This window comes from Vidua chalybeata, chromosome 20 (assembly GCF_026979565.1).
Source record: "Vidua chalybeata isolate OUT-0048 chromosome 20, bVidCha1 merged haplotype, whole genome shotgun sequence".
Lineage (NCBI taxonomy): Eukaryota > Metazoa > Chordata > Aves > Passeriformes > Viduidae > Vidua > Vidua chalybeata.
The window spans coordinates 2,081,874-2,105,425 of NC_071549.1; the positions used below are offsets into that span (position 1 = coordinate 2,081,874).

The window sequence follows — 23,552 nt, forward strand, 5'->3', positions numbered from 1 at the left end:
GGGATTGAAGTGAAGGAAAAGGACTGCTATCTCCTCATTTGGGTCCAGAGATCTCTACTTCAAAGCTACATCTAACCAAGAAATTCTCCCAATTACTAGAGGAGTCAACCCTCTGAGATCCCACATCCTCTGAAGGGCCAATTTCATTGAAAAAAAGGGAAAATTAAAAGGAGCCATTTCTTCATTACACCCTGGAAAGGACTGAGGTACCTTATAACTTGTGTTTATTTTCCATTTGCTGTAAAAGGGCAGCTTTTTGGAACAATCTGGCATAATAGCACAAATAGATCCTTAAACATTGTAGGAAACGAGAAGCAGGCTATAGGAGGGGATCATGCAGCTGCAGCTCACCTTTATAAGAGAATCTGTAAAAACAAGGTCTTATTTTCTACAGATTTTTACTGTAAAAATCATAACTCTGAGTTTTCTCTCTTCTAAAAACTACAAGTCTGTTTTATTACGGTTGCATGTCCATTTAGTTCCAAATTACTTCACTAGCAAGAAAAGATGCCACTTTCTTTTCTGTCTGCTTCCAATAAATTAGAGATGCTAAACACTCCTGTTCAAACCCTGAGAGCTATCATTCTTGCTGTGACACAAGGAGTCCATATGCAAGTGTTACAAATACAGTCTATTATCTCCTGACTTCAGTAGCCTCTGTATGAATTCCACAGTCATACAGAGCATTAAAAAATGCTTCTCTTAAAAGCATTAAGAGAAAGGGAACTCAGCTGTTTCTCCAAATATGCAGGACAATGTGCTGCCAGCTTCAGGAAACCAGGTTCCTCCACCTGCAGCAAGTTGTGAACCTTGCTTATTTTGAGATTATGAAATAAAAGGCATCACAGACACCATCAAAGTTGCAGCAGAACCACTGTTTGGTAGCCCCCCTAATTTGTCTCCAGGGAAAGGAACAGTTCAGGTATATAACAGACTACAGAGAAATCAAGGAATCCTAAAACAGTGCATCATGACAAAAATTTCTAAAAGAATGTGCAGCAAGATGCCATGGAAATTAACTTAAAATCCCAGTTTCATGCCTTTGAGGATCAATTACAGCCTTTGTGCTTAAATGCATTTAATACATCAGTGCTGTAGTGAGGCAGGATCCTCAGTGCTGTGGCCAGTTCAACCCCACTGGTCTGTTAATGGGACAGGTCAGCACAATCCCAACGTTGTGAAGGACAAAGAAAGGCCGAGGATAAATCCCTACTGACCCTACTGTCACTTAGGTCACACTAAAGGCTGGTATTATGTTTATCCAACACCATTAACCTCAATTTCTCCAGCAGACAACTAAAACCCAGCTGGAGCAAGGCAGCTCAGCCAGAGCCCCTCACACAGACCCAGGACAGTCCCAGTTCAGCCAGAACCCCTCACACAGACCCAGGGCAGTCCCAGGTCAATCAGAACCCCTCACACAGACCCATGGCAGTCCCAGCTCAGCCAGAACCCCTCACACAGACCCATGGCAGTCCCAGATCAGCCAGAACCCCTCACACAGACCCATGGCAGTCCCAGCTCAGCCAGAACCCCTCACACAGACATACCCATGGCAGTCCCAGCTCACAGATGGACCCTGGCACTCTGGGCAGGAGCTGCAGTGAGGCATTTGTCCCTCCCCAGTAAAGCAGCACAGAACAGGCCCCGGGCTCAGCACAGGCCCTGGGAACACAAGTCCTGGGAACATACCTGGAGAGGCACAGAACTGGGAGAACAAGGGCACCTGCACTCTCCTCTCAGATCCACTCAGTCAGAGGCCCTCAGGGAAGCTCTATCCTTATGGATTTTGGGGTCTTGGCCACGCCAGGCTCTGACAGGCGGCAGAGTGCTGTTCATGGGACCAGAGAACTTCCAGAGCTCTGCTGCAACTGAGAACATCGTGATCCCATGAACTCAGTGTCCTTTATTTTCAAAGGGACGACACCTCCTTGTTTCATTTCCTGAATGCCAGCTGCCTCTCCTCTCATATGAAGGCTTCACCACCAGCCAGTTAAAAGAGGGACTGGTGAGCAGCCTCTGCCTCCCCAGCTGCCTTCCAGGGATTGCACCTCTGTTCCCCAAGGCTGTCAATCCCCACAGTGCCACCATCACGGGTTTTGCTCTTCTCACAGTTGCTACTGCCACCCTCCATGGCAGCCCCAACCCTGGCAGGAGCATCCCTGGCTGACTAAACAGATCTGCAGGACTGCAGGAAGCTGGGAAGCTTCCTATTTCTGCAGCGTTACCAAGACTTTGCCTAAAGTAGCAGACACAATGTCTTGAAACCTTCCAATTATGCAGCTGGGGAAGCCCTCTCCCTCTGAAATTATCAAATAATAGAGAGAGCAAGAGAGAGCATGAGAGAAAGAACAGGGGCGGGGTGGAGCGCAGAGGGAATATCTATGGCCTTCTGCACCCAATTCTGTCACTCTGACATTTCTTTCAAATACAATTATTTAAAGCCTCCTGATGGCAAAGCTGAGGAAAGGGACTAATAGAGGCTTGTACGGTACCTCTCCATCAGGCAGTTCAATAAATCCTGGCAGTGCTGTGATTTGTGTTGGGAGAATGAGCTTTTCAAGAGCAGAACTATCACTTTACACCGTCAATAATCTCACTGTCAAAAACTCCCCGAGTAACCTGACCAACACTTCAGAAGCTTAATTTATAGATGTGCTATTTGCCTTCAAGGTATTTTATGCAGCTAAATAATGGGAGTGGATATTATTCCAAACTATTCTGCAGCTTTCACACATGGAGTTGAAGAACATGCAGGAGGACAAATTTTCTATTCACTTAGGGCTAAATTCTTCCATGTGACACCTGTTTGATACCATCTACCAGTACTGGAGTTGCTTCCAAATTATGCTCTGGAAAATAAAAGTAGAATTAAGCTCCAGCACTTCCAGAGGAGGTGATTATCCAGTGATTTAAAGGTCATCCTGTTCCACCCCCTGCTGGGATACCCTCCACTAGACCAGGTAGCTCCAACCTGGCCTGGAATACTTCAAGGGATAGGGCAGTCACAGTTACTCTAGGTAACAAATTTTGGGGGAAGATCAGAACTAAATAGGAACAGATCCTAAGAGCCTGGATCTCACATCATAACTCTCTAACAGTAACTCTAACTCTCAACACTTGTATACAGACACTTAAGGAGCAAAGCAGTGCATGGAAAAATGCCAGAGGTTCTTGGCTTTGCTGTGGACACTTGTACAGGGATTTGCACCTCTGACCACCTCTTCTCCCACCCAGGACACCCATGACCTGCAGTGGGATTGTAGCAGGCCAAAGTATCTGCCCAAAATTTAACCACTGGGATACATGTGGCTACACTGAAGCTGCAAGGACCAACAATGATACATAAATGCATAATCTAGAAAGATCTGGGCTCTAATGCACATTTTCAGGTTTAGGGACATGTCCATAGAATCATTCAGCCAAGTTGGAAAAGCAGGCTCTCTTTTTCCCTGATGGAATAAGGGACGGGCTTTTTACTCTCCACCATAACCCACAGTGCTATTTAATACAAAAGGCTGTATTTCATTTATTCCTGGCTCTAAATGCTGATCGGGCAAGGATCAATTCCCTTAATGGGAAAAGTATTTATGCAACTATAACAAAGGATACCAGGGAGAGACCCTGGGCAGGCACCAGCCACAACAGTGCCATTGTATCCCATGCATCTGAGAACCCCAGGCTGTTCCAACCAAGATCAACAACAATTCTCTTGCTCTGGAGCAGAGTAAGGCCTTTACCTAATAAAGCACCAGCAGCAGTGTGGAAGTCACAAGCATTTGCACACACTTATGGTTCAAATGAGTCAGAGAGAAAAGTCAAGGCAACCTGAACCTCAAGCGAGGGAAAAACTCAGTTCTACACCCAAACTCAGCAGCTTGGAACTCTGCATTTCTGTAGTGATACATGTGCATTCCAGACTGCAGAACAGCCCCAGTACTCTGCTTGGTCAATACCTACTGAGATTGCTCCCTTTTTTCAATTCACAGCTGAGCCAATCTGAAGGGTTTTGCTTTTAAAGCTAGATTCTTGCTCTAACAAAAGACAAGGACTGGACTGTCCTTTTTTTGTCTTATTTATTGGTTTGTTTTAAACAATAGCCTTTCCTTGACTAATAAGTCACACGCCAACAAATCAAGATAACTATCCAAAGGTCAGTACATCAACAAGGTCCATTTTTGCATATTCCCGTGACTCAAAAGCTGGCTATCTGCACTGCCAGCCTCCGACACCCTTCAGACAAGGGTGGCAAAATCACTTAAAAGCAAGTGCCTGTCTGCAATAACCTGTCTCTGTATGAACAAAGGAACCCTCCCACTGCCTACACACACACACAGAGCAGAACTGTGGTCATACTTACAAACAAATCCGAATAAGAGCCCAAATATTAAACAAACTGAGAGGGTTTTAAACAACCCCAAAACTCTTTGTCTTGTCAGACCAAACTGAGTTTGACATCTGATACTCTTCCCCCATAACTCCCTATAGCAATGCAGTTTACCAGAGCCTGCCAAGGCCACAGAATAAATTAATCTCAGTTTACCAACCATGCAGGCACATGTAACCTCTCCTGGAAAGAATTAGAGCACCTTGGCTACATAACAGATCCTGTGCCCACTGCTAGTAGCTAATAAAACACAACTTAATTGGTACAATTCCTCCCTCCTGCTCTTTCTTTTAGTAACATAAAACTCAGGGTCTTTTCTACACCGTTCCAAAAGCAACCCAGAAACAGCAGCAGAAAGCACAGCATACAGTATATGCAATCATCAAGATTTCAATTCCCTGTCCCCACCCAGTTCAAACCATCAAACAGACCAATTCATCTACTCAGTCCCTCCAGCTGAGCAGCTCGTCACTGCTGGCTCCCCAAGGAAGCCCCTTTGATGACTGCACTTGGCAGAGCAGGTGCTGACTTCTGACACCAGGAATAAGCAAGTGCATGGCTCCCTCCTGCCTGGCCAGAGAGATACCCCAGAAACAGCTGGGGTTCTTTTCCTCCCTTTTTGATCATGCTAGTGGTAAAAATGAAGATTAGTCTTGGCGATGATCCATCCTGCATAAGACAGAATGATCACCTGGCATTTACCTCCAAAGCTCTTCCTCTTCAATACATAAACTGCTGTAGTTTAGGCACCATGTGGCAAGGAAAGCTCTTCCCTAAGCTTCAGTTGCACAAAGATCTCCATAGGAATATCGACAAGATTGACTTCTTCTGCATGTTTAAACCAAGTGTCAGAAAATATTACTGCAAGCTTTTTTCCACTCCTCTGTCCTCACTCCTTAATCCTAGTGCAGTTGGAATAGCAACTCATGACAAGTCTACAAGCAACATGGTCCAGGGGAAATATTTATATTCTACTCAGATTCAGAGATCTCCAGGGCTGGAAAAAGGCTCCTGGAACAGGCAGCTCCCATCTCGTTGCCCTGTCAGTGCATTTCCTTGCCTGTGGCACCAGGCACAGTGGGAGCAGGCAGGGAAACGCTTGGCTCTCCCTTGCTCCATTCCAGCTTGGGCTCTTTGGTGTCTGTGTTACCATCCATCCCACGGTGAAGGCAATCACATTGCAGGATGTTCTATGCCATGTTAAGTTTGAAGTTCAAGGTTTTCCCTCCCTTGTACCAGGAGCAGGTGCCTAAAGGCAGGGGTTGATCTTGGTTGCTAATTCAAGAACCAAATTCTGCCCCTTAAGTCACAGCTGAACCACAAAGCCTGAAGTACAAAACAGTGGCCTTGTCTGCAGGTGTGTGGAGTCTCTCTGGTACATAAACAATTTAGCTGATGGAAAACCTGCAAATATTTCTAAAGGCTTGATGCCCTAAGGAAGAAAGTCTCCCCTTCTTCCCTAGGGCAGTTCAGATGAAGGGAACAGGAGGGTTCCCTGGTGTTGAGACGAAAAAACCTCACCATGATGTGCTCTGTACCACAGCCAGGTCATAGCCCCTTCCAGACACATGGTGATGTCTGAAATTCTTATTGCTTTTTGTCTCATTGTCTTATTACTTCACTTTCTGTCAGTGTTGCCCAGCTCATTTCCCATTGCAGTGCATATTGCTGTGCCGTGCTGCAAACAACAGCTATGATCAATACCCTCATATCCAGAGAACAGTCACATACACACAGAGATACTGAGTCTACATGTCATTTGCACACTTCATTTTGTGCAATGTGACAAATGCTAATAACTCCTGCTATAATATTTACCCTTTCTGCTGCTGCACCTGCCCATCATTCATTTAAAGGTCTCTACTTCCTTAAGGCACGCGGACATTTTTTCCCACAGTGGCACACCATTCTCATGGGGTCCTTCAGCCAGCAGACTCAAGATACCAAATGATCCCACAGTATCACCCTGTGGTATTCAGAGACCTTAAATTTGCCACCTTAACTGTGTGGGTTTCTGGCAGTAAAGGAACAAGAGCACGTGAGGACACAGAGATGTGTGAGCGTGTTCCTGGAGCAGCAGCATGGCCTGAGTGATTTCTGTGCTCGCTCTCCCTCACTGCTGTGGGCTCAGCCACCCCGGGAGGAGCAGCAGAGGAGGGGTAAAGCACCAATGGGTAAAACACTCACAGGGGTGAGTGATGAGACAGTCACACGTCACTGCACACAGCAAAGACTCCAAACCCTGGCTCCCGGAGGAATGGGAACAGAGGTTCTGAGCCAGCCCCTGCCTGAGCGCTGCCCTCTCCACACAACGAAGCAAATGAAAGGGAACAAAGCCAATGAATGACACATGAGCCACAGAAACCTCCTGTTCTCCCCTGTGATAACACAGCACAGCAAACCTGCCAAGTGCAGCTTCTCCTAGGGAATGGACCTGAATGAAAGAAGACTGTGTAAACCACTACCCCCAAAAATAAGCTTATGAAAACTAAGGACCTTGATCTTCTGAAGAAATCTCAAAAAAAAAACCATAGCAATTTTGTACAAGAATACCATTAGAACATCTTCAAATATGTATTGTAATTAAAAAAAAAAATCTAAATAATCTTTAATCTCTCTGCTTGAATCCCAGCATATAAAATGGAAAGTACTGTGATCATGCCCTTGTTAATGAGCACTTAGAGAAAAATGGGTGTTTGAATCCTTTATTTCCAGTAGAAGTGGATTCAGATGTGTAAATTCAGTTTGGATAGACAGAAGTTCAACTCAGTACCATATGAAATTATTTTTGTTTTATCTAATTGACTGCAAAGCATGTTTTGGCCCCAGTTCACATGCTTGGTCTGTAATTTAGCTCAGATTCAATGAAGCCTTAAACCCAGAGAGCCAACATCAAGATTTTCACAGCTAACATTTTTCTGAAATTAAATTTAGATTAGTTCTTGAAATGGTTTTGTTTAATATTTGATTTTACTTTAAATATAGAATACAACTGTTGTCATCCAAGAACTGACATCAGGGTTAACACTGCTTGGTATCCAGCAAACAGAAAGAAACAGGGTGCACCCAATGTTGCATGGGATGCTGCTGCTGCTGTACCACAGCTGAAGTGTCTTCAAAACTTTCACCCCATGAATAATACTTCTCATGGCCAACTTAGAGAAGGAGTTAGGACTTTACAAATGAATTTAATCACAAGGCACCACCAAAATGTGTCTTCATTTACAAACTGCCACCAGCCAGACCAAGAGCCTTAGGATTATAGAGAAAAACGAGATGTGGTTTCTTTTCTTCTCAGAGCTTTACCTGTGTGAAGGCTTCAGCTGTGGCTGCCAAACTGTTAAAAGCTGTTTTTGCAGCACGGAGAGAGGAGCAGGGATGGGGGCCTGGAACAGCCCCCAGGTCGCTGTCGCGTTGCCAGCACGGTGTTTGGTTTGGACCGGTCCTTTGGCTGGAGAGCCCAAAGCTTCTTGCAGGCCATAACAGACTAATCACTTAATACACTGCTCAGAGCAATGATTGTTGTTGTTGTTTGATTCTGGTATTTTTAGGAAGAGGTAATCCTGGATATTTGCATCTCATTTCCCAGAATGCCCTAGGGCTTTTCCAGCAGTTGGAATCTTACAGGATAAACATCTTCCCCTGATTGTAATTGCATTATTAAATATGATTGCTCTCCTCTTCCTTGAATTTTTTTTTTAAAAGCAGCAACAAAGAACACTGTGAGCAGGCGCCCTGTTGACAGCATGGAGGACAACTGTACAACAGAGACAGGCAGGAGTATTTCACCTTTAACTTCCAGATGCAAGAAAGATTTCTAAGCCAGGAGTCTCCCACCACCACACAAAAGCTTAGTCTTCTAAATAACTGCAACCATAGGAAACCTTCAGCTATCAAAATTGAGGCCACCACAAATAACTATTTCCTTTTCAAAACACATTGCAATAGCTCTAAGAAATCCTGTCAAAGATCAGGGTTTGTTACTGTAAATCCTATAGACACAAATAACCATAATCATAGAAAAGTCACACAGTGCAACTGCAGTCAGGGAAACAGGAGGTCATGGAGGAGCCTGACATGCTCCTGGACCCACATGAATGTGCTGCTCAGTTCTGCAATTACACTAAACAGTTTCTTACACCTCAAACACAGCAATTAACTCAGACTCTGCATGCTTTAGTGACTCGGCTGCCAAAATTCCTTTCCCTCTAGAAAGTTCCTCTTCTTTATGATGCCTCACTCCCCCTTTAACAGCCAAGGCTCCCAGTTTGGTGAAAATCACAGGAAACAAGAATGCTGGATCTCAGCAATAACTGGTACTAGTCCCACCTTCCTTAAACAAACAAACAAACAAACCTCCAAAACAAACAAACAAAACCCAAACAAACAAACCAAAGCAAAACCAAAGAACACCAGAAGATAATTAAGTGTGCATGCACATTGCTTCACTGTAAACCCTACTGATTAGGAAAAAAAAATCATGCATATAAATAATATTTGAGAAGTTGTGGCAGCCCAGTGACATTCCCCCTGACTGGAAAAGGGGAAACAGACTTCCCATTTGTAAAAAAGGAAATGAGAACGAGGTGAGGAGCTACAGGCAAGTCAGTCTCACCTCTGTGCCAGGCAAGACCATGGAACAGATCCTCCAGGAAACCATGCCGAGGTCCTGCAGCTGGGCCAGGGCAATCTCAAGCACAAGTACAGGCAAGTGGAGAATGGATGGAGGAGAAGGACTTCAGGGTATTGATGGACAGAAATCCAACATGCCCTGCCCATGTGCTGGCACCCAGAAAACCCCTGTGCCCTGGGCTGATCCCCCAGCATGGGCAGCAGGGGGGTTGGAGTGAGATGAGCTTGAAGGTCCTCTCCAATCCAAGGCATTCCATGACTTTGTCATAAAGAGCAGTTACACAACCATGACAAAATATACAAAATCTGAGTATGAATGTGTTTCTGCCTTACTTGCATATTTTTGGAAATGAAAATAGACTCTGATGAGAAAACGTGTGACAGAGTATGAATTTTCATCTCTAAAAGAGGAAAAACAGCTTCTCCTGCACTTCATGGGACTTTTCCAGGTACAGTGAAGAGTTTGGTTCATGGTACTCTTAGTCTTAACTTAGGAAGGCCCTACTCCTACACAAGCTGATTTATTTTGAAACTCCTCACCAATACTGTGCATGCCATGGTTATATTGCTATTTCACAAATATTTACAGTTACACACACACATATATATAGCAAAACATGCACATTCAGACTGTGCTTTATGCAGAATCTCGTGCTTAGCTATTTATGTGTCTTTCCATAGAGCATTAAGATAATTCCCTGCAGAAACCCAGCTGGATTGGGGGCAGGAAGAGAACGTGCCACAGCAAACTGCACACTCTAAGTAGCAGTTAAACTGCTTGAGACCACTTTTCTGCTTTCAAGAGCCTCCGCTCAAGTGTTTTCACCAGGCTTTCCATGTCTAACAGACTCATGACATGGGAATCAGTAATGCTTCTTCAGTGTACTTTAAAAAAAAGTTAAACATCTATAAAGCAAGGCCTCCCATACACCAGATGGTCTAACCTCTTGAGTGTCAAACTCCTCCTGTGTCAGGCAGCCCAATTAAAGGGACATTTATAGCAGCATGCCTCTCTCTACTCTGCCCTGCCTCCCACTTCAGCCCAAATGTCCCAAAGGGTAATTGCTCAGCACACAATTACAAACACCAGTTTGCTATAGTTCTTTCTCCCCAGTCTCTAATTGGGGCAAACTATGATGATGGTTAACCTAACTCCTGGGTCTCAATGAAGAAAACTGTTAAAAAGAGAAGACCTTAGAGAAAACATGAAAATCTTCAGCTAACTAGCATAGCTCCAGTTCTCCTGATTAGGATCATTGTGTTTTAGCCTCTTGAGCTGCAACACAGGTCTCAGTCATTTCCAAAAGACCAAAAGGCAGACAGGGCGAATAAACAGCAAAAGAAAAATCATTGTATTCTAGAGGTGTGCCATCACTGAAGTAGGATGTGCTGCAGTATAAGAGAATGCCTTGGACAAGTCTACCCCATCACATCAGCCAGTCCTCACAAAATGCATCAGCAGTCCCATTTCCCAAGACCAAGAGCAGCCACAGCTGGCCTGTGGTAGGACCAGCAGGACACCAGGAAGTGCCGATGTCTGAGGTGGAGCAGCCAGGGGCAGTGCTGGTGTGAGAGCTGGGGTTGATCAATCACAGCAGAGGACAGGCCAGCAGGAGCTGCTGAGGCTCAGGACAGCAGGGCAGCCCAGAGAGAGGTTTTTGTGCAGCCCTGGCCTGTCCCAGTGATCCCTGAGGAACCAGGGCCATCTCCTCCTCACACACTCCTCCTGAGGCTCTCTACACCACATGGGATGTGTGTGGCCACTCCAGCCATACAGAGCTTTGGGCATGAGGTCAGTGGACACAGAAAGGTTGGTGAGCCCTGTTTCACAGTTTGCTGAATGTCTCCAATGCTTCTTCCAGACTACAGGAACTGATAACTTTTTCCAGCCTGCAGGAGCTACTTCCATCCCTGCTGTACAGAGGGGAAATGGTAGTACAGAACTTCAAAACTCTGCCCAGGAACCTCACAGCACATACAACAGACTTGAACTTAATGTCTTGACACGCTCCTAAGTGAGAACGCCCACAAAGCTCAGTTCTAGGTCTGTTTCTGGAGGTGGAGGGTGACAGCTTTTACACTGTCACGACAGAAGGTGGTCAGGCTGCTTTTGAGCAGGTCTGAAGTACAAAGCAACACCACTTCTTCCCATCCACCACATGACAGCCCCAAAAACAACAGCGCTTGCAAAGAGCCACAGCTTTAATGCCTGAGAAAGGATTGCTGAAAAAGACAATCAGACACTAACAAAAACATAATCCTCTTCATCCCCAAGTGCGTGTTCCTGAGATGATTCACTGTATTATGATAAAGGGAATCTCACTTTCAGAGACTGCAGGCTGGAAGACACATTAGACACACGACAGCTCTTTTGATGCTGCTTCAGAAGGAAGAGACTCTTTCCTCCCTGCTGCTCAGAGGAACATTGGCAGCACAGACAGGTTCTCCAGATGTGGCCTCGTTCTTCAGGGCTGCTGGATTCAGCAGTTTAAAGCAGATAACAAGAAATGGCTGGTTGTTTTAAACTGGCTGCAGCCTGTACTCAAGCAAGGAAAATGACCGATTCCTCCTACGACTCTGTAATGTTGCTAGGGGCTAATATTTGCTACTGAGACAGAACCAGTGATACCTTGTGGGTGGAAGGACAGTAACACTTAGAGACTAGAATAAAAAAACTACACTCCTCATTAAATGAGTTTCATTCCCAGCTCAGCATCAATTTTTTCTACTAGAAAAAAGCCTGAGTGATCAGTTTAGAGTGGTGTCTTCACCAAAAATCTGGATTTATGACTACAGGCTTTACTGGTATCAGTCTGTGGGTTTCCAGGTACGTAAAATTACAGCTAAATACACAGTGGCAGAATTAGCTGTGAGTTTCTTAAGCACTTTGGAAACCACAGACTCAATTTAAGTGTAGAGTTGTTCTTGTTATTACTATCAAAGATGAAGCATTCATTTAATGTGTGGGATATGCTAAAAAAGGAGTGACAGGTGACTGCTGCCTATCAGAAAGACTAAAGGGAGAGGATAACATTTTTTAATCAGGAGGATTAAATACATCACATCACCATGCCAGGTATTAGCTATTTTTTGGCCACTTACACAGCAGAGCAGCTTATTGTGTGCCTAAAACCTCAGCATCATAGAAAGCTGTTTCAATCAGCATTACATTCCCCAGTTGAGAGCTGTTAAGGGTAAATTTGAAACAAGGCTTTGAAAATGTGCAGAAGTCAACCCACTTCCACCCTCATCTTGCTCTTTTGACCATCTTGATCAGTGTGATGGGATTTAATACCCCAGCCTTGAGCTTGTGAGAGAACCTTAGAGCTGGAACTTATTTCTGCAGGTTCAGTCTCCTCTGAAAGTATTCACCCTGCATGAAGCTTTTAATAATTTCTAAAACCTTCAACTTACACAGGAGGATCAAAAGACAGACAGAAAGAGAATCCAGTCTCCACTACCCTGCCTCCCTTTCCTCTAGACAGATGAGCTCCACCCAACGCATCTTTTATGAAGGAAGCAGGAAAAAGAAGTAGGCTATACTTTAATCAGTGTGGGTGCAGGAAGAACATTTCAGCAGGTGCACTTCCAACTGCTTTCTCCACTTCCATTTCCCATTCTGAACAGCAGCAGCCTCCCTGAGATCTGCAAAAGCGAGCCATAAACCTCATGAGAAGAAATTTCCCTTGGGAGATCTACCACCTCCAGCTTCGCTCTGAGCCAGAGACACTGCAGGAACAGTCCCTGTGGGACTGAACATTCCTTCCCTGCTGGAAAGCACAAGTGCAGATATACACAAAGGAGTGGGAGGTGGAGGATGGGGGACAAAGCCCAAACTTTTTTATCCTTGAAGGAAGATGCACATTTCTGTGTTTGAAAGGGGCTAGGGAGAAGGTGGGCAGGACTCTAATTGCATCCAGATTGTTTTGTCCTTCCTCACTTTATCTCGCTGGCAGGCCTGACTGTCAGTACCCTCAGCTTTCCAGCCCTGCACCAGCTCATTGTGGTCCTTACATGCACACCCCCAGATCTAACTTGACACAATGCTGGATAATTGGCACCTCAAGAGAACAGGGAGAGATGGGCACTGCATGTGAATTACCTCCTGCACCTGCAGCTGGCAGATCCTCTGAGAGAGAGGCTGAAGTCACTGGCAGGGAGCTTGCTCTGTGCCCAGGGACACAGTGGCAGGTTTGCAGACAAAATGATGACTTAATTTTCCAGTGCTGCCAGTCTAAAGGTCCTAAACCCAAATATTCCCTGACAGGAAAAAGAAGGCCAAAATGAAAGCTGAGCAGTAGGCTTGGACAAGAGAAGCAGGAGGGGAGGAGAGGGGCAGCAGTAGAAATAGGTATTTAATACTGGAGTTTAGACTGCAAGTGAAAAACAAAATCACAAAATTCTCACTCTGCCTCCTTGGAGGAGCTCACACTGTGCCTGTGCATTTCTGTTGGCTGTCAAATGGAAAAATATAAGTGGGACATTCAGCTCTTGAATCAATGTTTATTCGATAAGGTCAGTGCCAGAAAAACAGATTTCAGTCTCAAGTGTAGGAAAAGACTCTGAATAGCTGCATACAATGGCAGTACATCTGCACTTTTCCCACCTTCCCATCCTTCCCTGCAGAACTGACCTAACCCTGCAGAGAGGCTCAAGCAGGAACTCTGTTACCTCCCAGCTCAGGCACAGGGTAGGGAGGGCTCACTGCTCACAATAATTGCCATGGCACATGGGTTTGCACAAAAGAGTGCAGTGTCTAGTTTACTCAGAAATATTTACTTTAAGTGTAAGATAAATGAGCACAGCCCAGAGCATGACAGCTTTTTGGTCTGTCTTTAGCTTCCACATCCTCACACTCACATCTGGCTCTGTCACCCCAGGCTCCATCTCCCACTCCTTTTCCCTTCATCCCTTTAAAGAAACCAGACCTTTTTTAATCATCAGATGCAGCACGTGACCCATAAGGACGTGAAAACTTTGAAAACAGCTTAAGATGCGGAGCACACTTCAGAGAGGAGGCTCAAGCCACTCATTCTCCCTGGGTGGCACAGAGCTCTCAGAGCATCCACAGAGCCACGTCAGCAGTACGTGCTGGTGGTGTCTTCTGGTGGTGCTTTAAGATCCTTGCCTCTAGGGCAGGACCAAGCTGTCCTCAGGCTGGATCATGGAGGCCTAACTGGAATTAGCCCAGCTAAACTGGAGCTCTGTCATTGCAAACAAGATGGGGAAGGCTTTGAGGGGGAGGATGTCCTCTGGGTAAGAGACAGGGAAGCAGCAGGGCACAGAAAGCAAAGCTAAATACAAGGAGAGTAGGAGACACAGTAAATGGAAGAAAAGGAAAAGATCAGACTTGGTGCTGGTCAAACAAGGAGCAAATTTTCCCTTTGAATGTGGCAAGATGGCTCTGAATAAATAATAAGAATATAACTACATAAAGGTCGTGATCTCTGTGCAAACCTCCCACTGCCATCAGGAAAGAAGTCCATTACAGGCTGAGATTTCAGGGGCATTGGATTTTATATCCTGGTCTTCAAGCATGAATTTTATAAAATACGATTTTTTTTTCCTTCAGTCTCTGTTTTTGACACTTCATCCACACTGATACTTGTTAGTCTTTTACATTCCCTCTATTGTTATGGACGATCCCCTATTCTACAATGATGCTGCCAGTTACAGTAACTCCCTGAAAAGAAAAACAAACACTTGCTTTCAAAGAAACAAAAAAGATTTTTGTGTTCTAAAAGTGTAAGAAAATTCAGAGAAAGGCAGAAATAGATGGTCAGTCACTAGCAAAGAGTATTTCAGAGGGCCTATCATCTACTTTCACATGCAATTTTCACATTCAAGTGTATCAGAAAGTCCATGAAATTTTGATATTAAGGGCTAGACTCCATGAAGAAAATGTAACCTGGGCACATCTGTGAATTTTAGCAGTGGTCTTTCATTACATATTTGTCACCTATCTATTGAAATCCTTGGAGACTGAAGCAATGACTTAAAATCCTGCAAAAGTCCACAAAAGCCAGGCTTTAATGCAGGTTGCACTGCACCATCACACAGTAGTTCTTTCCTATTCTTTGTTACTCTGCTGCTTTTTGGGAAAAAGATTTTTTCCAAGCAGATATCTGAATTGGCTCAACGATGAAATTTGCATCTGAAACTCTGGCAAGGGGAAAAACCTCCATGAATGACAGCACAGTATGTTGTATTTCTGCTCCACCAGTACTCATATTTATTATTTAGTGACACTACCTCAAGCTATTATTTGCTCACAGCCAGTGCTTCTTGATTTCCAAAAACTCAGCCAAATTCCATAAAATATAAGAGCAATTAACTTTGTTGGGAGGAAAATAAGTCTAATGTCAGGTTGCTGTGGTTACAGATGTGGCTCCCACTTGTCCCAGGGGCTGATGCTGTCTCTGGTGTGACGAGGCACAGCAGAAAGGGCTGGTACTGAGGGACTGCTCCTACCGAACACATCCTGAGCTGCACAGCCCAGAAATTACACCAGGACCATACACTGGCCTGCGTGGACTCGATTGTTTGTTTGGTTACAATTAATCAAGAGCAAGAAGCCATGTGATGCAGTTTGTGATGGTTATAAGAGGGATGTTTAAAGAGAAGAAATGGAAGAAGAGACAAGAATCTCTTTGCCTGCATTTAACTTTTTAAACTTTGCAATTTTTTTTTCTCACTTCTGACAATTAGAAAAGCCCTTCTTCTCCTTATATACATAGAATAAAAATATTTAGTCCTCAATGAGACTTTACAGGCATTTGCCTGTTCCTTGGAACCCAGGAGGATACACGATCTCACACACCACAGTTCAGCAGCTTACAGGAATACCCAAACATCCTCCAGCCACACCAGTGAGCTTCCACCAGTCTTACAGAGGCAAAACCACTCAATCCCTGATTTCTCATTCTTGGGAAGATATTCCCCACAAAACGAAGCTAAAAAGTAAGGCAATAGAAGCACCACTCTGCACCTCCCTGCAGCTGCTTGTACACTCTTTTCTCATGCAATTTTGCTGGTAACAGGATAGAAGTGAAGACTGCTTTGGCACGAGAAGCCACATCAAGGAGATGGTGCCTAAACCCCCTCAGGTGCAAAAAACAGAGTTTTTATATTGTTAACCCATTTTCTTAAGGAGAAACCCTAGGACACAAAAAGACAAAGAAATCAAAAGCTACCTCTGCCACAAGAAAAGCAACACCTGGCTCCACTATCCCCCCATGCTCAGGTAGACGATGGTGAGGAGAAGGAGATAAAGAACACCACAGACATTCCTCTGACACAACACTCCCACATGTGTCCACAGCCTAAGCTCCCCAAAAGCTCTGAGGAGTAGGTGAGGGCTCTGGTAACTGCTTTAGAGAGGGAGAAACAGCACAGTGAAACCAAGTGATCTCCCTGATGTCACACAGGAAGCCTGTGGTGAAGGAGGGAGCTGAACACATCTGGCTAACATCAGCTCCAGAGGTCAGCACGGGGAAGGTAATGAGATGCCTCTGTGCCAGAAGCTGAGTTTTATAAAGCAAACATCACACAGAAGTTGGGAAAATCACTGCAGTGACTCACACTCACTCAGTATTCAGAGACACGCTCACATTACAACCACAAGCACTTATTTAATTAGAAAAATGATCTAATTGAGATGCATCCAAAATTGCCTCCGATACAACACAAGCAATAACATACGTAGCTAAGAAAATATGTAGGTTGTGAAGGTGTCTGAGTTTGTGTGTGTGAGGGAAGGAACAAGGGCAAATTGTCAGACTTGCTCAGCAATAACGCTGAATACATTTATTAAACACAATCAAATTTTACAAGGCACTGAAGTGATAACACTGTAGCAGTGGGAAGTGCAAGCAGCAATAAATATCTTGTAAACACAGAGGTCACGGGCCCAGGTGCTTATGAGCATGGGAAGGGTGGCTTACTGCAAGCAGGATGCTTCAGTGCCTGAGCAGTGAGCTCTCTTTTCTTGGAGAAGGGGTGAAACAAGGCAGGATGGATTATTATTTAATTTATTGCAATAAATCAGGAGTCAGAGCAATTCAAAGGAATTTGTATCTTATCACTATGTAAAGAAAAATCAAACCTCTATCATTTCAGATCTAAATACAATTACAGGAACAAAATAGCTTTATGTTTAAACCATCTAACTGAGCCTGACAGATGGATACTGTTTATATCCATTTGTATTTATTGAACATAGTAAAAGACTGCAGCTGTTCTGTCAACACCTAGCTGCTTCCAGGGTGTTTGGAGCTGTATATAAATGTAACAGAATTTTATGGATAAATATATTCCATGGAATAAACATGGTGAAGATACTGTGATATAACATGTATTTGCATTAACAACCATAATACCTTGAACTGGTTCCTACTGATCTTTAAGCACTTCACCAAAGTGTGGATAAAGACACAGAATTAAAGCTTGGAGATTAAGTGCTGCCCAAGGATGTCACAAGAGCTCGGTGTAAGCAATGGGATTAAGCCAGGCCTATGGCTGCAGGCTCCGTCCCCAGTGCTTCCCCCTGCACAGCACCCAGAGCCAGCTCAGTGAACACCCCATAACTCCCTGCCTGCTTTAATCTCACTCTGTGGGGCACTCAAAGCCAAAGCCTGGCCACGCTGTCCATCACCAAACCTGACAGCTCATTCCTATCGCAGCAATTCTGGGCAGAGCCTCTGGCTGACAGTGCTCTGACCCACACCAGATCTGCCCCAGCAGCCAGAGGATCAGAAAGAACCCCATCATTAGCAGAGATATAATCCCACACCTCATTAGCAAGGTTTTGCATATACATGAACCACTGCTCCTCCTCGCACATGCTGCAAGCCAGGGGGATGAACCCTCTCAGCCCTGCAGGTTTTCCTGGGGTGTCTCTTGCTCCAAGCCCTGGGACATGCTGGACTTTGTCTGCCCTCTGTGCAGGGGGAGAAATAACTGCACCAGTGCATGTGGCTAAGCTTCAGGTACTGCTTTCTTTTAAATTTCACAACAATTGTGGAGCACACTCCACTGCAGTCTGTGTTGACAGAACTGGATAACAACAGAAAGGGAAGAGGGCGACATTGGTTGGGAAAAAAGAGAAAGTTTTAAACTGAAGGCTGCATAGGGCTGAGAGGTGAAACAATCTGAGGATAAGGCTTTTGTGGGAGTCCTCTGGAGGCAGCTATTTTAGGTTGCTGAGTCTCCTACAAACAATTTCAGTGCAGGAAATGGAGCATTTTTTCTCCTATGGATTGCTCCCTCACCTTCATAGTCCCTACACCCCAGGCTGTCAAAGTGCTGTGTAACCTACTTTAATGCTTTTCAGAAAACACAAACAAATTTTATGGAGCTCTCTGGACAGGAGGAATGGAAAGATTTTACTGGGAGAGAAGAGCTGTTAATCTGGCAGTGAGAAAAATGCTGGAACACACTAGAAAACAGATCAGAAATTAAATATGACTTATCTGGAAGCAAGCACATGGGTAGAAATGGGGAGGATTAGTGAGGGGGAATCCAACTTCCTTTCTGCCTGAATTGCTAAACTATCAGTCATTTCTAAGCTGTATGAAATCGCAGTGTTCATTTTAAAATCATCAGCAACTGATAGCCAAATTCTTTTCTAAGAGAAAGAGATATCCTCATCTCCACTCTGTGCCTGTGGAAGGGGCAGCACAGGAAGAGAAAAAAGGAAGGGGAAGGAGAGCTGGCCTGCTAATGCCATGTGGCCAGCACAGGAACTGAGTGCAGGCTCCCTGATTCCCAGACAAGAGCCGCATCCCCAGCGGACCACCATCGTTTTTCATCTGGAAACGTGCATGTGCACGCACACGGCCGCACAGGCAGGAGCAGCATAATCACGGCTGTCCTGCCCTGCCACCGAGGCCTGAACTCTGAAATGAGAACCATCATCTGGACAATCAGGAGGGCACATTAGCAGTGCAGCTCTCCCGAGAGGAGCCGTGTCCTGCACACTTACAGAGCCGGGCACCAGGGGCTGACACATCCTGAGCAAGGAGCATCATCCCGGCTCTTCCCTGCCTGTGGCCAGCCTTTCATAATCACCCTGTAGAAACCCAAAGCTGCTACACCAGCATCTTATACACAAAAATCAGACTCTGCTGCCATTCTTCTCCACAAACATTTTTAGAGCATACAGCAGTTTCTACTTAGGCAGCAGCCAGAGCAGAAAATGCTGCTTGAAAAGCGTTTGAAGTGGAGATGGCACGGTAAGAGCAGATGCCTACCCTCCCTCCAGAGAGCGCAGATGGGGGTGGGATTCTGCTCTGGAGCTCCAGGATTTGGCTCTTCCAAAGCACCCTGAAACTTCTAGTAAGGGCTGGGCACTGGGGTTGTGTCTGTTGTGAGAGCAGGGTGTTTAAGCACTATTTCTCCTGAAGCCAGGACTCAGCAGGTGACCAGCATGCTCCGAGAGCTGGAGCAGAACATGGCCAGAGCACAGCCCGTGCCTGCAGAGGGGAGCTGGGCTCGCCCACCACAGGACAGCAGAACTCACTCACCTGGACAGGGGCAGGGCACAGTGCCTGTGTGCACCAGCACATCCCCCATGCAAGCACTGAGGTTTGGGACAGAGCAGAGGCATAGCGAGTCTTAGAGGACCTTTGGAAAATAATTTGGAACAAAACAAATCAACAAAGACCCTTGAAGTTGTTTGTTTCTGCTCTAAGTTCTGCAAATAACAAACAAGGTGTCTGTACAGAGGTTCCAGCCAACAGCTGCCATTAACATACATAAATCTTCCGTTCAAAGGAAGCCTCCAGCAGTCAGTTTTTCTATCTTAATTTGATTCTTTTGACTTTTCCATCCTGTCTGTTTTCATCTTTCCTCATTAAAAGGATTTTTTAAGAAAAGATTTTTTTTAAAGAAAGCCAAACATGGCTAATTATTTTAATGAGCTACCAAGAAAAATATAGTTGCTTTCTACTCTGAATATAAGCAAATGTCAACATTGCATGGGGAGCAGAGGCAGCACAGCATCTTATTACTATATCATCAGCTCCTATATTTGATTAATGAAGACTCACAGGACTAATTTTACGCTGCTTCATTAAAAGCCTGGGGCAATTAGCATAAAGGTTAGACTACTACATTATTAAAATGTTATTTTTTAAAACAAAATAATTTGCTTCTTTTCCTTTCCCTTTGAAAAAAAAGCACACTAGATAGACAAAAGGACTTACTGTCTTTTTCAACTTCTTATGTAGAGAAACATGAATTGTTAAATCTCATCAAGGATTGCAGCAAAGCAGCAAAGCAGCTGCCCAGTCTCTACAAAAGGGTAAAGGCACTGCTCTCCTGTAAAGCAACACAAAAGGGAACAAACAGCCTTTCTGCTCAGAGCTCAGGGTGGTGATAAACTTAAAATTCAGCCAGCACCTAGAGGGAGGGGGAGAAATGGCTCATTCCAAACAGCACATCCATTTCTCACACAGCTAAACCTGTCTTGCAAACCTCTCCAAATGATGATCAAAGGTAAAAGCGCGTATATGCAACACTGCAAGAGCTGAAGTGTACATCATAAAAAGGCATAGGCATCTCCTATTCTTTGAGGCTTTATTGAGAGAACAGAGGAAGAGCTGCTTCTGAACTTGCAGGTGAGCAAATCTCTAGAAGCACATAACACTGGCAGCCTTGCTGTGCTGTTGATTCAGCATCCTGCTGGACAACACAACAGAGCAAGGGTCAAACCACTTCACCATTTCCCTGCTCCGTTTTCCCTCTCCTTCCTCAGGTTACCAGCTCTCTGAGAACCAGCTTCCTCCCAAGCCTCCGCCTCCTCCTCCTCTGCTACAGCCCCAGGAATGGAATAAAAACATAAAAAAGCAGCAGCAGCCCTAAGGAACAGACTTGATGAAAAAGAAAAGCTAACTGCCAGACAGCGCTTCAGTCTGCTGCGGAGCTGGTTGGCACGTGGGAGGACTTGCCAAGACGTGCACAAGGCACGGCTCTGCCTTTGCAGCGCCTGCTGGCACTCGAGGGGTTAAAGCAATCTAAGCCAGGCCTGCTGGAGAAGCACTACAGGAAGAAAGAAAGAGTTACAAATGATTTTTCTTGGCAAAAGCAGCTCATTGGAATAGTAGAAGGATTGTGCTTACTCCTCATATATAAATGCCAAAATGAGGCTTGCTGACACTTTCCTGGCACGCCCCAGCCCTTCCAGCGGCCCGGCACTTCAACCAAACTTTTGGAGGGACAGAAGGACACACAAGGTGTTTCTTCCCCAGCCCACCAAGCCCTCCTCTCAAGTGGCACCATCCAGCCCTTATGGAAAGCACCTATCAGCAGCACCACATGGATTCAGCTCAGCTCTCCCCTTCCACAGCAGTGCCTGATTTTTGTGGCCAGTGTTCGGGGATGGGTTCTGTGAAGCCACCAGCACACATGAATTCTGGCATTCTGCTGGGGAGAGGGGCATTCATGAAGACTAGTTTTAGACAAGATCAAGTCTGCTGAAACATCAGAATTTTGCAGCTTGCTTAACCAGCAGCCAGGCTTTCCCCTTACCCTGTTCTCCAACCCCTAAATCATCCTGGCTAAGAACTGGCAGGGGGTTTAAGGTACCCCTTTCCCTGGCCCTCTGTCCCAGGGTACAGAGCCCAGCAATTTATGGGCCTCGAGAGCCGGAAGCTACATCCAGATCATCATGTTTAATAGACACTAATCCTCCTAAGGGACTAATCCCCTTGTACTGCTTCTTTAGACTCACACTTCTGACTTCTACAGAAGTTTCACATGAGTTTTGTAATTTCATTTTGCCCTGCTAGAAAAAGAAAAAAAGGAAAAGAAGAAAAAAAAGTAATGCTTATCAACTCCAATTCTATCAGACTTACACAAACTGATATGATTTAATTATTCACTGTTTCATCATATAAAAAAGTGGCTCCACAGCCAGTGCAGAGTTTTAAGAAGATGAAGGTCAAATGGCTATTTTGGGAGTAATTAGCTTGTTCAAAGGCACATGTGATGCAACCTTGGCTTTTGCCTGCAGGCTGCTCTCCTGCCTTGAACAGGGATGGCTGAAGTGTCTTTGCAGCTGAGGAAAGGTGATCCCCACCTGTGCCAGAAGAGCTTCCCTTTCCTCATGCCAGGCTCACTGAGACTCAGGCTCTGTCACTGGTTCAGCACCTCCTGCCACCTCCCATATGAAGCTGCTCTCTGACACATTCATATTCAGCAGCATCCAATTTCTAGCATTTTGCTCCTCATTTTAATCTCTCCTGTTTCCCTTGTAGAGATGTTTTCTTTTTTTTTCCTGACAACTACAGCCCAAACCAACCCCTTCATCTCTTGCTCTCCAACAGTAATGACAATACATGCCCAGAGCTTCTCCAGATATCCCCAGGGACACTCAGATGACTATTCTTAAAAAGGCAACTGAGAGGAACAACTTCTTGCCAGTGGATTTATATCAGGTTCCCCGACTCCACAGGTAAAAATACACGCTGGCAAACTGGAAAGGAGGAATCAGTTCTCTGAGAGCATCTGCTGCAGCCCTGCACCACGAGAGCAGCAGCTCTCTCATGGTTAGCTTGGTTCTTCTAGACCCCTCACAATGCCAAAGATTAAATCCCCAAACCTCCACATCCCTTCAGGAAAATAAAATGGGCTAAAACCCATGAGACAAAACTGTAACCAATTTTAGCAATAAAACCAGAAAATCTTTACTGGTTTAACTTTTTTTCTTAACCAGAAAAACTTAAGAAACTTAACTCTTTTAATTTAACCAGACTTTGTTTGATTTCTGTACCAGGATTATTAGGAGCAACTCCTATTAGTTGTGACTTTTTTTCCCACATTCACTTCAGAAATTCTTGCTGCCTGCAGCAATGCCCACTCAGACTGGAAGGGTTTATCATGAAAAGATCACCTCACATACTCATCCCCCAGCAAGTCTCCTTAGTGTGATCCAGTACACCAGGGCTGCACAAAGAGGAAATGCTTGCAAGGCAGCCAACTTCTTCTGTAAATACATACATCCACCATGAGGCTTCTGGGACTGTCAGACTGCTTTACAAAGAAAGACACATTTTCCCTGGTTACAGTCTGGGGAGGAGCAGAGCCACACTGTCAAAATATCAGAAGGCAAGATACTGTGCTGCAAGAGGGAACTCGGCTTGGACCTGCTATCTCCAGGATCAGAATCATATTAGCAGAAACTAGGGAGGGAAAAAAAAGAAAGATTCAAAGAAGGTTCACTGTGCTGCTGTTGCAGGAAAGAGAAATTCAATCCTACAGCCTGGACTCTTAGGAGGAGGAGATGGTATGATAGCAAAACAAAAAAATCTACCAGAAAAATTATAAGCACTGATGGAAATGTCATTCCCATCACTGAAGAACACCCTAAACTGCCCTGATCTTACAGGGCCCTTTTTCTAACTCCATTCCTGGGCCTGGAAGCTCAGCAATCAGTCTTGTAAATTTTCAATTTTCAAATCCAGGCAGGAGGTTTGTTTTTCTTGAGCAATGTGCCAATGCTATTTTGTGCTGTACAGCTTCCAGTATTTTCTTA

At 44.9% G+C, this 23,552-nt stretch overlaps 1 protein-coding gene across 1 annotated transcript in view; it reads right to left on the reverse strand.

The window, feature by feature from the left end:
- LOC128798294 (autism susceptibility gene 2 protein-like) overlaps positions 1-23,552 on the reverse strand; it is a 358,592-nt gene that overhangs the window by 204,644 nt on the left and 130,396 nt on the right. The gene's annotated exons all lie outside the window — the stretch shown is intronic.